Source organism: Eublepharis macularius, chromosome 1 (assembly GCF_028583425.1).
Source record: "Eublepharis macularius isolate TG4126 chromosome 1, MPM_Emac_v1.0, whole genome shotgun sequence".
NCBI classification, from domain to species: domain Eukaryota; kingdom Metazoa; phylum Chordata; class Lepidosauria; order Squamata; family Eublepharidae; genus Eublepharis; species Eublepharis macularius.
Window position 1 is genome coordinate 72,815,076 of NC_072790.1, and position 16,718 is coordinate 72,831,793.

General features: G+C 44.3%; 1 protein-coding gene across 3 annotated transcripts in view; it reads left to right on the forward strand.

Moving 5' to 3' along the window:
* RIMS1 (regulating synaptic membrane exocytosis 1) overlaps nucleotides 1-16,718 on the forward strand; it is a 432,846-nt gene that overhangs the window by 118,642 nt on the left and 297,486 nt on the right. The gene's annotated exons all lie outside the window — the stretch shown is intronic.

Genomic DNA, 16,718 nt, shown 5'->3' on the forward strand with positions numbered 1-16,718 from the left:
GTGACTTTTAACGTAGGAAGTGGCCCTTAGGTGAGGCTTCTGCAGAGTTGTGTAGGATTCCCGGACAATGGGACTAGCAGGGAAGTCTCACAGTGCCTTTTCTAATGTGCTGCTTTGCCATAGCAGGGGGGCAGTCGCCAGTAGGGCAACACATCATGGATGCTTCCTTCACACCTCTGTGCCAGAATCAGGACAATGACAGTCCAAGCAATTGCTATGCACATTTGGGAGGATGCTTTTATTTATTTAGATCACTCCTTTTGGAGTACTTTATTATGCTTATTGTTTATCCTGTGAGATAAGTGACTTGCACAGGAGATCTGTTTGGTTTCATTGCTAAAATCCAACATCGTATCAGTTGTTCTGGTTGTGTTCGAAATCAATGAGACTGACTTCTGAACAAATATGTTTAGGATCAGGGAGCCTGTGAAAATGCTTTAATTAATTTTCCAACAAGAGTTCATGCTGGCAGGGTTCCAAACTCTTTCTACAGAAGTGGGGATGGTCCCAGGGTTAGTATGCAGTGAAACATGTAGATATCCCTATTTCTTTAAGGCAAGAGTTGGAGTTGGTATATAGAAAGGTCAAACTTGGAAGGGTCTCAGTAACCTGTTATAGTGAAATATACAAGACATCATAGAATTTCTTCCCCACCCACTGCTAATATGTTAGTTAGATGAATGGCTGAAAATATTTTGCCATCAAAAGGGATGGTAATTGTACCTCTCTTATGTAAAAAGGGTATCTCTTATGTAAGGCCTGGATTTATATAATAAAATAGATTTCAATTTGTTTGACATAAAATTAGAAATTAACCATATTAGGATGTGCCTTCTAGAGAGGTAGAATTTCCGGAATGTTTGAAGCCGTGGAGAAAAAACTATTTTGAGGGAAGATTGTGGGGGGTGGACATGGCGGGGATTAAATATATGCAAGACTTACAGTTCACCCTTCTAAATTAATGGAAGTCAATGGGATTACAATACAGTCCCAAGAGACTTACTCCGGTCTAAACCAAATGATTTAAATGGGTTTAGATTGAAGTAACTCTACCTAGGATTGCACAGTTAGAAGGATGTAACTGGTGAGGACAACACTGCTACCTTCCTGTCAAACCAATACTTATTTTATTGCTTATTATAATAAACAATGAAACATCATTTATCATAGTAAAGCGTCCAGTGGCACCTTAAAGACTAAACAACTGTATTACGGCATAAGCTTTCAAGAACCACAGCTCTCTTCATCAGATGAATTCACATTTGTATCTAACAAAGAGATCTGTGGTTCTCAAAAGCTTATGCTACAATAAAGTTGGTTAGTCTTAAAGGTGCTACTGGACTCTTCACTGTTTTGCAACTACTGACTAACACGGCTAACTCCTCTGGATCTATGATCATTTATCATGTAGCATATAAAATTTTGCTACTGGGCATATTTATGGTATTTGGAAAGTTTTCTACTGGCAAAATTGTGAATATATCCTCTACATAAGAGACAGCTGCAAAGTACTATATGGCAACCTGTGCTTCCTTAGCATACTTGCCTTTTTTCTTGCCATCTGAGAGACATCTTACACGGGAATGCTCAAGAGACTTACTCTCTATGTGGTGTACTCTGTCCCCCTAGCAGTGCGTGTATATCCACAGCGAGAGAACAAGTGTAAGATCTTTCACTTGAGTGTCCCTGTGTAAGATGTCTTGTGTAGAGAGACTTCGAGAGCTAGGAAAAAATAAAAGTTGAAAATAGAAAATGAGGTTTTATGGTAAATAAAAGGAAGTGTATTATTTGAACAGGAAAAGTCTCATACAATTACAATAATAGAATATCAACTTAAATTTTATAAAATAGAAAATGTCAAACTCTTTAATGAAGCATTATCACCAAACACAGCATATTAATCGTAGACAAAATTAATTACATTTAAGCAGTAATTTTATCCTAGAAAAGCTGTTGTGTATGTCCAATGTAAATTGCTACACATAATAATCTTCATGCTACATTTTTAAGTGAATAAAATCTCTTTAAAAGTATTCTCAAACAGAAAACGTTTGATAGGAGTTTTATTTAGTGATCTCACAAATTTCTGATGACAAATTTTCCTTGGTGGAATCCTCCCTCCAAATGTTGGGAGTTTTTCCTCTGGCCCTTGACATATCTAATCCCCTTTCAGTGGAAAGTACTAGGTGTTCTTATGGCCCAGTATTTTCCTTATCAAAAGCCAAGCATGGTAATATGAACCAATCAGCCAAATATCCACCATAAGCAGAAGTTACGATTCTTCTTTTCAGCCCAGTTTGAGATGAGTGGCATGCACAGTTGATACTCTGCAGACACATACATTGGCCAGTGGTCTCCTTGCGGCATGGCGCAACACTACTTGCACATTTTTGCCAGTGTATATTTTACAAGATCATAGGGTAATGCTACTGTTATAGCAAAATGCAAGATTTATCCTTGTTTTTTTAAAAAGTACTGTTTAAAAAAATATAAAAGTGTGATCTTTGGTGCCATCTGCTGGACAAGATTTGTAATTTCAAGATACAAATGCAAAATAGTAAGTCCAGTAGCATCTTAAAGACTAACTAACTTTATTGAGGCATAAGCTTTCAAGAACCACAGCTCTCTTCATCAGATGCATCAGATGAAGAGAACTGTAGTTCTCAAAATTTTATGCCTCAATAAAGTTGGTTAATCTTAAAGGTGCTACTGGACTTTTTACTATTTTGCAACTACAGAATAACATGGCTAACTCCTCTGGATCTATGGAAGATACGAATGATATATGTTAGCACCATTGAATAAATAGCCTAATTTTAGTTAGTTTATTTATTTATTTTACATATGTCATTTATAGTCTACCTTTCTCACTGAGAAGGCAAATTTCTTGATATGAGTCAGTACAATCAATATCATGACATTTCAATATACATGCAATTTGCAAGATTTAAAGAGAAAGAAAGAATGAAAAGAAAGGTTTAAAGATTTAACAGTGTTGAAACAGAGCATGGACAAATTCCATGACTGATATATTAAACAACATAGCAACTACCAAGCAAGATCATACTTATAGCAATAATGCTGAAGTCTGTGGTCCCTTACCGTTTCTAGCAATAGTAGTGAACTCTATAGTCCCTCATTGTTTACAGAAATAGTAATGAAGACTTTGGTCCCTCATCTCTTTTCTGATGGGTTCCCTATTCCTTTACTGATGGATCTGTTGAGCCCACTTTCTTACAGTACAGCCCTTCCATTTGAGCAAAAATCCCTTTTGAACAATCCTGTTTTGCATCATCTACGGAAGGCCAGGAGAGTGGGAGCTTTCCTAACCTTCTTAGGCAGGCCATTCCATAAAGTGGAGGCCACCACAGAAAATGCCTGTGTACAGGCAGCTGTTGATTTTGCCCATGTGAAGGATGGTACCTGCAGAAGGCCCTGTTCAGATGAGTGATGTTGCTGTGGTGGAATATAGGGAGAGAGATGGTCCCATAGATACAATGGGTCAAGACTGTGGAAAGCTTTGTGGGTGATAGCCAATACAGTAACATCAAGGCATGTATCATTGAAGCACACAAAATTCAAAAACTAGACATACCCATTAGGATTACTACTCACTCAATACAAAGTGTTGCAGCCAGCACAGCATTTGCCAAACATGTTACAGCATGTTTGCACGGCAGCGACTTGGTTGTCCATAGCTACCTTTGTTAAACACTATAAGCTGAACACTTACTACTCAGCTGATGCAGTATTTGGCAGAAGGGTATTACAACATATCTCACGACCAGATGACAATGACACACCCAGAAAATAGGAACACTGCTCTGGGAGGTCCCATCAAGATGACCTCTGCCTCAGAGGGAGAATGGACCCATGAAGGGTCCTCCTCCTCTGAGGAAAGGAGGACATCTTGTTCCTCTCAAAGTCATTGTCTTTTCACTCTCTTCTGCCTGACAAATTCACTTTCTGTCCTGTTGTTTCCCCTTATCATGTTGTTACTCACCTTTCCCCTTATTATTCAATTCTACAGTGTTGTATTCATAATTATGAAGCTATAACTGCTTTTGGAGTTGCCAAAACTGAAAGAAAGGGTGACTCCCACTAGAAAGACAGGATGTAGAAAACTTGTTCCTGCCTCTGAATGGAGGGTGGGAATTCCAGTCCAGGGTATACTCATGTCTGCATGAGCTGGCTGAAGGACGGCTGGGGCGCAGACATCACCTGTTCCAAGTGGAGGATGCTCGAAAAGAGGCCCACCAGTGACTTAGCCTAATCACCAGGGGCAGCTGGCATGAAAAATCACCTGTAGGACAATGCTTATATCAACATACAGCTTTTAATATTGAGCTTTTCTGGGTGCATTTCTGAACTTTCTCTCCGCAGTCATTTATATTTGGTCTGTGTATTATTCCAGTGCAGATAGGAGCTGGTTGATATGGGAGTGGAATTTATAAAAGGTGGCCAATACCAGGCAAATTTGTTGGTTTTTTATTTAACCTCTCTAGCATCGTTAGAGATGACGACGCAAGGGCCACCACCTCTTCCATTGCTACCTTAATACTATGTAATTCCAGATGTTTGCATCAAAACTGCATGCCTCACTGGAATGTTGCGGGAAAAGGATGTTGATATAGGTTGCGTAACAGAGACATGGTTAGGGGAAAATGTTGTGGTGTGTCTGTCCCAACGAACTCCACCTGGGTATATGATCCTGCACAAACCCCACAGCAACCACAGGAGGGGTTGCTATTATCCTCCATGTGTCCTTTAACTTTCTGCTTTGAAGAACTGGTGAAAGTGGTTATTCCTTGAAGAACAGGCTGAGGTTTAGTTCCCTTCTCTAGTGAAGGATCGTCCACAAACCATTTCCAGGCTGTAGCCTGTCACAGGAACAATAAAGTTCACCTCAGCATGCATACGGATTATCTGTATACTACTACAAGGTAATGTGTGGTTTTCCTGGCTTGCCATACTAGAAAGTACTGAAATTATGGCTCTCAGCAAGTTTAATTTCAACTTCCATTTGAACTTGGCTTTTACTAGGTCCCAGTTCAAAGTTTCGACTTGGTATGCTGTTGTGGTTACAATAAGGTTACCTGTTCATTATGAACTCTTGGCATGTTCTCTTCTTCATGATACTCAACACCTAGAAGAAGCTTCCTGTTCTCTAAATATGGGGGTGAAGGGAGGGCGGATAGAATCCTTCAGCTAATGACATGAGGTAAGCAGCATACATGCACATTTCCAGCTAGGAAGAAGACCCATTGAATGAAATGAGGCTTACTTCTGTGAAAGCATGCAGAGGATTGGGTTGTGTCAGTCATCTTTATAGTTAAATATTTTATTTGCATATATCTGTTTATTTATTGGGGGAAAAGATACATCGTAATACCTTTTAAAGCATTCCAAAGGCAGTAGCTCTATGGCACAGGTAAAACTCAGTAATAATGAGTCCATTGGTTTTTAAGTATTTCCCCTAATTCAACTCACTTTTCTTTTGTCTAATCTGACACTGCAAATGTTGTTTATGTGGTTTAGCGAAAGAAAGAAAGAAAGAAACCTTGGTGCTAGTGCCAAGTTCTTTATTAACATTTTGTACAGTACAATATGTATCATCAGAGGAAACCAGAAATTAATAAACTTTCCTTTATGCTAATTCCTGCATCTTTTTTCATGGTTGTTATTTTTAGTCCTAGTTGAGACTTGTTCTATTTTGGATCCCACATCCTGGCATATTTGGCCAAAAAAGAAAGAAAGAAATGAAGAGAGGTGGTATGTGAACGTGTATTCAAAATGTTGATTCAAATTAATTTGCACATTATCATGGCTACTAGCTAAAGCAACTCGCTGTTGTCAGAGGCAGTGTACCTTCCAAATACTTGGGAGAAGCAATACGAGAAGCCATTCCCTTCTTATCCTTTTTGTGAACCTTCTGAAGAATCAGCTCGGCAACTCGGGGGAAAGGAATGCTAAAACTATAAGATGGAGGGCCAAACTGGACACTCAGTGGTTTGTGATAGACCCTGAGCACAATGATTTACTGAAAAATATCATTTCCCTCTAGGGTTGCCAGCCTCCAGGTAGTGGCTGGAGATCCCCGGAATTACGACTGGTCTCCAGGCCACAGAGATCAGGTCACCTGGAGAAAATGGCTACTTCTGGGGGTGGACTCTATGGAATTATGCCATGCCAAGGTCCTTTCCCTCCCCAGCCCCCATTTTCTCCATGTTTCTCCAGGTTTCCCTCCCCAGATCTCCAGGAATTTCCCAACTTGGAGCTGGCAACCCTGTTTGCCTCTGAATTTGATCATAGATGCAGAGGAGTTAGCCGTGTTAGTCTGTAGTAGCAAAAACAGAGTCCAGTAGCACCTTTAAGACTAACCAACTTTATTGTAGCATAAGCTTTCGAGAATCACAGTTCTTTGTCACACCCTGCATCTGACGAAGAGAACTGTGATTCTCGAAAGCTTATGCTACAATAAAGTTGGTTAGTCTTAAAGGTGCTACTGGACTCTTTTTGATTTTGAATTTGATCACACACCATCAGTTCTACCTCTATTTAAACATGCATGATGGGGAAAATTAGAAATAGTTATTGAGGTGCTCGAAAACTTTTCTGAAACATTCACAGGTTGGCTGTGATTAAGAAAAAGCTATTGTGTGTATAAACATTGTGCTGCTATGTTCTAGGATTTCTGTTACCAAGTATTATCCTTTCTCAAGGGACAGGTATCTTAATTTGCCAATGGATGGTACTGTGGCATCAGTTTCTAAGCCTTGTTCAGTGATTTGTATTCAGTGTGATATAGCTGGTGTGATATTCTAAGGGACAGTATTTTATTTCATACTTAATTATTTCCCTGTCTTCCTCTCAGTTCACCTCTTAAGGATCCAGACACTGTTTTCCATTTTTGTTCTCTCCTCTGCCTTTTACCCATTCAATTAGTTCTTCTGTTCATTTAATTATGATTTCTGCTGTCATATTTTCACAGGTTCTTCTGTGGCCTTGTTCTTAAGGCTTATAGAAAATACAACATGTAATATGTCATCACATCTTCATTAAGGTTTATTTTATACATTATAAGGAGTCATTCTTGATCTGTAAATACATTCTTATAGGTTTTCTACCAGAGTGTTGGTATTTCCTTATCTCTTCTCTCACTAGCTGTCTTGAGTGAATATTTTCTTCACCGGACCAGATTCTTCTCAATTGTTGGGGCCCAAGACTCACTGATAGGATTTCAATTCTAAATCTTACAAGAGTATTTTTCTAATTATGTAAGAGTCAGTGTACATATAATCCACAAACAGACATGAGTCTTACATTCAAATATTTCAAAGACATATTTTACTTTTTATAATTTACTTTTTTCTTACATTTTTGTTTTTCTATTAATATGTTTGCCTGCGCTCTTGAGTAGGTATATCTGTTTTGTGCCATTAGAGGTTGGCTATCCATTTTTGTTTGTTTTTGAATACCTCCCTTATGATGATTAAAAATGGTTCATTTGCTAAAATGGTTCATCAGCATATGATCTTTTCTATTTTCTCAGTACTTTTTGGCATAATGGTTAAGTCTGCTGAACTTTCTACAGATTTTTCCAAATACTGACAAATGCTTTTATTTATTTACCTTCAATTTCTTTTCCGCCCTCCCCGAACTGGCAGGCTCAGGGCAGATTACATTCTATAAAACAGCACATTAATAACAATGATTTAAATTTTTTAAAATTAAACAACAATATAAAAACAGTACAATAGTATTTAAAAGTACAAGGAAGGCAGCGCAGGAGTAATGAGTTTATCAATTTCAGTCCGCCACCAATCCACCATATTAAGATTTCTTGCGTAGTTGATTAAAAGAAAGGTCGGTGGTGGGTGCCTCTAGCAGGGAGGGTGTTCATCTCTATTTGGCCGGTAGGGGCCCAGCTCAGCCTCCACCATACGCCTGGTGGAACAGCTCTTTCTTACAGGCCCGGCGGAAGGGTAACAAATCCTGCCGGGCCCTGGTCTCATTGGACAGAGCCACCAGGTTGGAGCCAGGACTGAAAAGGCCCTGGCCCTGGTCGAGGCTAAGCGGGCCTCCCTGGGGCCAGGGACCACTAGCAGCTGTTTGTCACCTGATCAAAGTGTCCACTGGATGCTTGCATATTTGTTGGTTTGGCTCATGTCGTCCTTGCCAGTCATGTGCAGGAGCCAATTGGATGTATCTGAAGGCCAGAATCGGGCCTGAAGCGGCCAGGATTGGACTTCTGCCAAGTGGGGGAACATTCCCCCACTGAGCAACTGCCCAGTCCTGGCAATTTTGGGTCCCTTTTGGCCATTTGGGGCCCAATTCAAGCCCAAAATGGCCAGGATTGGGCCACAACCCGGCAGGGGAGTGCTCTCCTATGTGGCAGCAGCCTGCTCCAGGCTGATCTGGGCCTTTTCTGGTCAGTTTTGGCCAAATTTGGGCCCAGAACTGCCTGGATCTTGCCCTAAACGACCAGGTTCAGGCTGCTTCCCTGCGGGGGAGTGCTCTCCCTTGTGGCAACAGCCTGTTACAGGCTGATCTGGGCTGTTTTGGGCCCATTTTGGCCCAATTTGGGCCTGAAATGGCTCAGATCCAGCCCCTGCTGGGTGGTGGAGTGCTCCGCCTTGGTGGAGCGGCCTGTTCTGGGATGAATTAGACCCCCCCCCGAGCACAGAAGCACTCCAGGGGGGGGCACGCCTGTGTGATAACATCACTTCCTGGAAGTGACATCCTCATGCAGTCCCAGGAGAGTGCGCATGCCATACGCGCTTATGTTGACAGGTGCACCACCTCCTCCCAGGAGTTGCCCCGGGTGAGAGTTCTCCTACCTCTTTCCCCAGAAAAAAGCCCTGTATACTATATATATATAAGGCAAACTGTATCCTGACAATTCATCTCCTACCCTGGTGCACCTCCAGAGGGCGCTGCCATGGTGAGAAGTCCAGACAAGGCAGCCCATCCCTCCAGAGAGTGTGCCACCGGGGGAAACCCAGACTGGGATCAGTCACGGAGCACGCAGAAATGCTTGCCCCCACCTTCATCCATTTGAAATCAGTAGTAGAACATGTGGAAATGACCGCCCCCTGCCTTCACCCAGCTGGGATCAGGAGCAGAGCAGGTGGCAATGCCTGCCCCCCCCCCGCTGGGATCAGTAGCAGAGCAGGTGGCAATGCCTGCCTCCTGACTTCACCCAGCTGGGATCAGTAGCAGAGCAGGTGGCAATGCCTGCCCCCCTTCACCCAGCTGGGATCAGTTGCAGAGCAGGTGGCAATGCCTGCCCCCCCTTCACCCAGCTGGGATCAGTAGCAGAGCAGGTGGCAATGCCTGCCTCCTGACTTCTCCCAACTGGGATCAGAAGTGGAGCAGATGGCAACACCTGTTTCCCCCTCAACTTGCTGGAATCAGGTGCAGAGCTGGTCGCAATGCCCACCCCCCTTCACACAGCCGGGATCAGACGCAGAGTAGGCAACAATGCCCACCTCCTTCACCTAACTGTGATCAGGAGTGGAGCAGATGGCAGTGCCTGCACCCCATCTCCACTCAGCCAAGATCAGGCACGGAGCAGGAGGCAATCTCCAACACCTCTTCACCTGGCCAGTATCAGGAGCGGAGAAGGTGGCAGTGCCCATCCCCACCTTCACCCGGATGGGATAAGGCACGGAGCAGGATGAAATGCCTGCCCCTGCCCTCACCCGGCTAGGATCAGTCACGGAGGAGGAAGCAATGCCCACCTGCCGTCCCTCCCCTTTCTACAGCCTGTTGTATTTTTCTCTCAACAGGCTTTGTTATGAGACTTACTACTTAAGTGTGTCTGTGTAATTTTGGTGCTTGTCCATGAACCCAGTTAATATTGCAATCCATTCCTGTGGTCACTTCTCAAAAAGATGCCATTGACAAAACTGGCACGAAAAAGGGCAATCAGTGCAATTGCTGTCAGTCATTGAAAAGATGCATCTGGCTGAGTAGGCGCAGAGGGGGGTGAACTTTAAGCAATTTTGTGCTTTAAATTCTAATGACGTATCTGTGACTTTGGGTGATATGTGTCGGTCAAGAAGACAGTCTGCTGGCTGGGCAAAAGCAGCTACACAGATCATTGAGGCTCACCTTGTGAGCGATTGGGGCAATTCCAGCAATGTTCCTTTTGTTTTGGTGTCAAAGTTCAAAATATGCCTAATATTGACCACTCATCGTGGTAGCCAGTTATCTGCCGTTTTTTGTTCATTGTTTGTCTTTTTTGGCTTTGTATCCAAACTGCCTCTCTCTTGCCATTTTCTTAATGGTATTCACAGTTGCCTACAGTTGTGTTATTCTCCAGAATATGCACATATATATCTGCCAGTTCTGCTGCTTGGCATATGTTGATTGCCTTTTCCAGTGTCATATCACTTTTCTTAATTAACACTCGTGTATTTTTTTAAAAATTGCATCCTCAAACTTGACCTTTAATAACGGAATCTGTTAATACTTCATATTCACAGGATTGGTTGGCTTTTTCATTTAAGAAATGCAATACAATCTTCCACTTTTTCTTTTTAATGAATTCTCAGCCTGAAAATACACATTTCAAAAGCAGTATGGAGGCTACACGGCTCCTCAGACAATAGTATTACTGTCTCAAAAGTTCCTTTTAAAAACTCTTCTTAATCATCATTATGGAATGCATTATGTAGTCTGTATATCTATATCTATAAACACAGGGCGACTGTTCCTGTCAGTACTGGAGCATTTTCTGTGGAAGGGCACCTTCACTTCCTATTTTTAGGAAGGAGTGAAAGGGTTCTGGTTCAGATCACACCTGATGATAGATGCTGAGCATTTCACTGAGATTGTAAAAGAGCTGAATATACTATCAGCCACCAACTCATTTTTAATGGTTTTCTTTATTTTTCTTTACTCTCTGGTATCTCCAACAGCATGTGCCTTCCAGTCTTAGAACCATGTCTTACCTTCTTAAAGAATATAATTAAGAACAAACAGTAAATTAGGGAACAGCAGGAGAAAATGGAAGCAGTTATCATCCTTGAGCCAGGTCCCAAGTGACTGCCAACCCTAAGAATACTTTCTGAGAATTAAGCCCCATCGAATAGACCTGAGCAGGATTCTGAGAAGACTTGCTTAGTAGAGCACTGTGTCTTAGAGTCTCTCTACACGAGACACCTGGGCGCGTGTTTGTCAAGTGCCAGGAGACGCAGTGTTCGCTGGGAAGTGTAGTTTTAAATGGCAGAGTCAGCAGAGAGGGGACGGATTCTCTCACAGCCCTGCGCCACCTCTGGCATACTGGAATGTCTCCCCTTTCAGAGCCTTTGCTCTGCTACTTTCTCTGCTTAAAACTTTGAATTAACTAAGCCTTGGCAGGACAAAAGCTCCGGAAGGAGAGACAGTCTGGCACATCAGAGGCAGCAGAGGGCTATGAGAGAATCTGTCCCCTCTGCAGCGATCTCCGCTGGCTCTGTCACTATGCTTCCTGGCTAACATTGCATCTCCTGACACATGAAGAACACAGTCTTGTGTAGAGAGACTCTTACTTCTGAGTCAGTCCACTACTTGCTTCAAAACAAGCTTAGAATGAGTCACTGGCTTGAATCTAGAGTATACCTGTCTACTAGCACAAAGAGTTTTGCCCACAAAGTATGGATTTCCTTCCTCCCCTCTTCCATACTAGCCTGAAATGACCCTCAAAATCCTGAGGGAGAAGGGATCTTCAGGAACAGAATTTTGTGGGAGCCATCTCAGACTGCTGTGGGAGAGGGTAGGCAAGAGAATCATGTTCCCCAGGTCTTTGCACCCACTGAAATGTTTGTCCTTATCCAACCCATTGTAAATTATGGAATTCACAGAAGACATCTTAAGCTACCTCCCCTTTCTTTCTCCAGCTTCTGCTCCTAAATGTCTGGGGACCTGCAGGAACAATGATGGATGCAATGTGGGGACTGAAGGGGGAATCGATTGAAATAATCTCCTCTGTTTTTGTAAGCTCCTGCTCCATTTGCTGAAGAGTTTGCACAAGTGTGTGTGTGTGTGTGTGTGTGTGTGTGTGTGTGTGTGTGTAAAGATTGCTGATTCCTCCTTTTCACTGTAGTCCCCCACAATCTCATCCCACTATGTTCCTGATGATTTCACAACTATGCGGAGAAGGCAGCTACAGTCTTTTCTATATTAATTTGGATCCAACCCTCTGTGGGAGTTTATTTCTAGAGTAAAATTAATGCTATGGCAACATGCTTAGCTTATTCTAAAATGAAATTGGTGAATTAATTCAATATGACAATTGGCTGTAGCCAGTCAAGAATTTTAGTCCAGGTTCTCTGACTTACATTTAACTACAATTTTGATGGCTTAAACATACTGGGTGGATGTTTTCAAAGATTTGTGAGAACTCTTATCTTTTTAAAATTGATATCGGAATATTTCCCAGTAGCAACAAATAGGACATAAATCTCATTATGTGCCACCATCTTTCATTATTATAATTTACAAGTGGGGACACGCAACAAAACGTTGCAGGTTGTGAAGACAGTTATCTCTTTCCTTTTGTTATTACTCTTCCCTCCCCTCCCTTCCCTATTATTCTTTCCCCTCCCATGCACTCATCCTTTCCTGTTACTTAGTAGTTGCTTCACATGCGAGCCCAGCCAGGCCTGCTCTCCACAATGGTGTAGCAAGCCAAGCCAGGCCCATCTGCTGCCACAGTGTGGCGAGACCCACCAAGCCCATAAGAGAGGCAACCGCTAAGAGACAGGGAAGGGAGGAAGGGTGGGAGAGAGGGACAGAGTAACATGGAAGTCTGGGGTGATGGCCAGAGCTGGCGAAGCTCATCACAGTGGAGGCTAGTCCTGGCAGGGCTTACTACTGCAGCAGCTGCACCAGAAAGAAGTGAGGCCTTCTCCCAGGGCCCTGAAGGTGTTTAGCCACTGGCTTTCGAAGTGGCTCACAGCTGGGACAGGCTCCGCTCTGATAGGAATGCACCACTTCTAACCATGCCCATCTTCATCAATACTTCTTTATTTACTACATGTATATACTGCCTTTCTCCACAATGGGGCCCCAAAGTAGCTTACATCCTCCTCCTCTCTTCCATTTTATCCTCACAACAACCTTGTGAGGTAAGTTAGGCTGAGAATGTATGACTGGATGAAAGTCACCCAGTGAGCTTCCACAGCAGAGTGATTCAGACCCATGTCTCCCAAATCCTATTCTGAAACTCTGTCCACTACAACAAACTGGCTTTTGGGGGGCTGCTGTTGAACAGCAGCTAAGCTTCCCCATTGGTGGGCAATCTCCTGGGGGTTTGCTCCCATGCCCACTGACCACAGGTGATTGGCAGGAGGTAGTAAACCCCCAGGCGATTGCCCACCACTAGCAGGCAAACCAGGAAAGCATGCTCTGGGCGCAATCCCAGCAGGGAGCAACGACATCATTTCCTTCAGCGATGCTGTTGCACCGACCGCAGGCATGTTTTCATATTTTGATGGGGGCAATTTTGACCCCAAATGGGCTGAATTTTCCCCTTGCAAAGTATGGGAGCACACGTAGGGTTGCCAAGTTCCCCTACCCACCCCCCCGGGCATGAGGTGGGAGGCCCGGCAGCTACTAGGCGCATGCGTCTGGGAAGTAATGTCATTGTGGAGGCCGCAGTCCACTCTGGGAGCACTTCATTGCTCCACAGGAGCCTGATCTGGGCTGATTTGGGCCCGATCAGGGCCAAATCATCCTCAAGTAGGCTGCTGGGGAACACAGGATGCTTCTGTACTCCAAAGTAAACCGATCCTGGCCGATTCGGGCCCAATTCGGGATGATTCGGCCCTGATTCGGGGGTGATTCGAGATGGATCAGGCCACTATGGAGTACGGGAGCATTGCTGCACTCTGTAGCAGCCTGATTCAGGCTGATTTGGGCCCGGGAGTGTGCTGTGTGGCCCTGGAGCACACCCCGGGAGGCACGTTCCCCCCACCAGCACAGAGGAGGGTGGTGATCCTCTGCACCCAGTGGGGGACTGGCAACCCTACCCCCATGAGTCCTCCCTCAAAGGCCAAAACAGCCCTGGAAAGGGCCCTGCCTTTTTCTTGACAGAAAGCAGTTCTGAAATACTGGCTAAGCTGCTGTGGTTGCCTAGCAACAGGCAGTGAGGCATCTGGTTAAAATTAGAGAAAGCTCTTTCCATCATTTTGGTTTTTTTTTAATGTATATTTTTATGTCTGTTTGTGTGTATTAGATTTCAGATTTTTTTGCAAACCAGGGCCATTTTTCAGGTGTGTAGGAAGACCTATCCATCAAGACATGATCTGTCTTGTCCATTCATGGTTCCAATTTCCAGATTTGAATATCCTCAGATCAAGGCCACTTGGCTGTTAGTATATAAGATTGTCCACCAGACAGACTCCATGGAACTCCACTGGATGGGAAGTGGTGAGCCAGCCTCAGTTTATAAAGGGCAATGGGAAACTTTTTCTTCGCAGGGTTCTGCGAGTTAAAGAAGTGTCCTAGGACCTGAACAGTAATCCTGTCAGTTGAGGAAATAAGTTCCATTGAGCCTTGAATGCTGTGAAAACCTGCCTGGAGAAAAATGAAATCAGATCTCCCCTTGGTGTTTGTGTATGTTAACTGAGGCTCCATTTCAATGTATTAACTCCCATTGGGAAAACTTACAATCTCTGGGGAGTGAAGTTGAGAGCCAGTTGTACATTCTTTACTAAAGTATTTCACATAAAACCTTTAGCTTGTTTTACATCTTATTTTCTATAAATAAGGTTGGTGTTCATCGCCAATTGTGTTTTGTCAGCCCAGTCAAAAGAGCTGTGAAAAGGGAGTTATACTTACCTCACAATTAAGTATATTACTATAATAGGGTCTCAAATGAGAGCCCTATAGGAAGCCCAAAGCTTACACACTACTAACTAGTTAATCAAAACTCATGTTCCCCCTTTTTACTGATTGTGGGCTGCTGGGTTTTAAATGAATACAAGGAGGGACCAGAGAATGTGGGAGTGAACAGCCATAAATCCAGAGGGCACTGACCTCAGAAGCCTCTCTCGCTGCCCAATCTCATCCCCCTTCCCCAACAGTCTCTGTCAGGTAGGTCCTCTAGCACAGCAACCACCTTGGTCACCTTATCCATCATTAATCTGCTAGGCAAGAATAATGCACTTCAGATTTTTTAAGACATGAGGAGGACTCAGTTGGGGGCAGTAATTGTCATCTAAATGTGCTTGTTTCATTGAAAGCCTAAAGTACAAATGATTTGGGTCTGTGATTGAAGTATATCCTCCACCCCACCCCAGCCAAGCACACACCAATCAGGACCTGGGAATAGACATGGGCACGAACCAAAAAAACCCCCCAAACCATGAGGTTCGTGGATTTTTACGAACCAGGAACCACGAACTGGCACAGAACTGGGGTCAGTTACAAACCAGTTCGTGGTTCATGGTTCGTGGGGTTTAAATACCCCTTTCTGGCTGCTTAGCAGCGGCAGGGAAAAGGGCATTTAATAGTTTAAAGGGCCCTTTCCTACCTTGCAAGTGGCAGGTCCCTTTAAACGATCAGCTGGCAGGTGGCGGGCGGGATCCCCCTTTGCTGCCTGCCAGCTGATCGTTTAAAGGGACCTGCCATGGCAGGGCCCTTTAAACTGCCCAAACCCCATCCCCATCCCCATCCCCGCAGCCCCCAGCCCCATATTTACCTTCCCCTGCAGCCCCGGCTGCCATTTGAGGGGCAGGGAGGCCATTTTTGGCCTCCTCCACCACCCTGCAGGCCCGCAAAGGGACAGAGGAGGCTGAAAACGGGCTTGCTGCCCCTCAAATGGTTGCTGTTCTGTCCCTCTGCGGGCCTCCTCCGCCGCCCTGTGGGCCTGCAGAGGGATGCACGGCGGCCTTTTGAGGGGCAGCAAGGCTGTTTTTGGCCTCCTCCGTCCCTTTACGGGCCTGAACCGGGGCAGAGGAGGCCGAAAACAGTCTTGCCACCCCTAGCAGGAGGAGGGAGAAGAGGCCGCAGGCCACAGGAGTCATCAAAGTAAGTGTGCGGCTGGGGCTGGGGGGTGAGGAGCTGGGGCTGGGGGTTGCTGGGGGGCTGGGGGCTGGGGCTTGGGTTTGTGGACCGTTTAAAGGGCCCTGCTGCTTGCAAGCGGCAGGTCCCTTTAAACTATCAGCAGGCAGGCGGCAAGGGGGGATCCCCCCTGCCAGCTGATAGTTTAAAGGGCCCTGCCACTTGCAAGCTGCAGGGGAAAGTTTAAATGGCCATTTCCTCGGGGAAATGACAGTTTGAACTGTCCCTTTCCCAATATGACCCAAATGAACCCAAACCAGTAACCCCTTCGTGGAAGTTTGTAGAAAGGAGCTTCCATGAACCGTGGTTCGCAAACCACGAACTGGCCTGGTTCATGCATTTTTGGGGTCATAATTGGATTCATGCCCATCTCTATTTGGGAATAGGTTTAGAGAGTTTTGATCTTATACCACTGTATAACTCAGAAAAGAGGGCAGGAACATTCTGCTGCAAGATGATTGTGCTGCTGATGTTGGTTATTTCTTCTTAATCCTTCCCAATTAGAAGTTGGCAGCTTTGATGGGCGGACTGTATGACATTATACCCTGCTAAGGTCCCTCCCCAGTCTCCACCCCAAATCTCTAGGAACCTCCTAACAACATACTTGTTTGTGGTCGGCAGTATCCTGGGGATTCAATCTGTTGTTTGCAGCTTCTGTTTGGTTT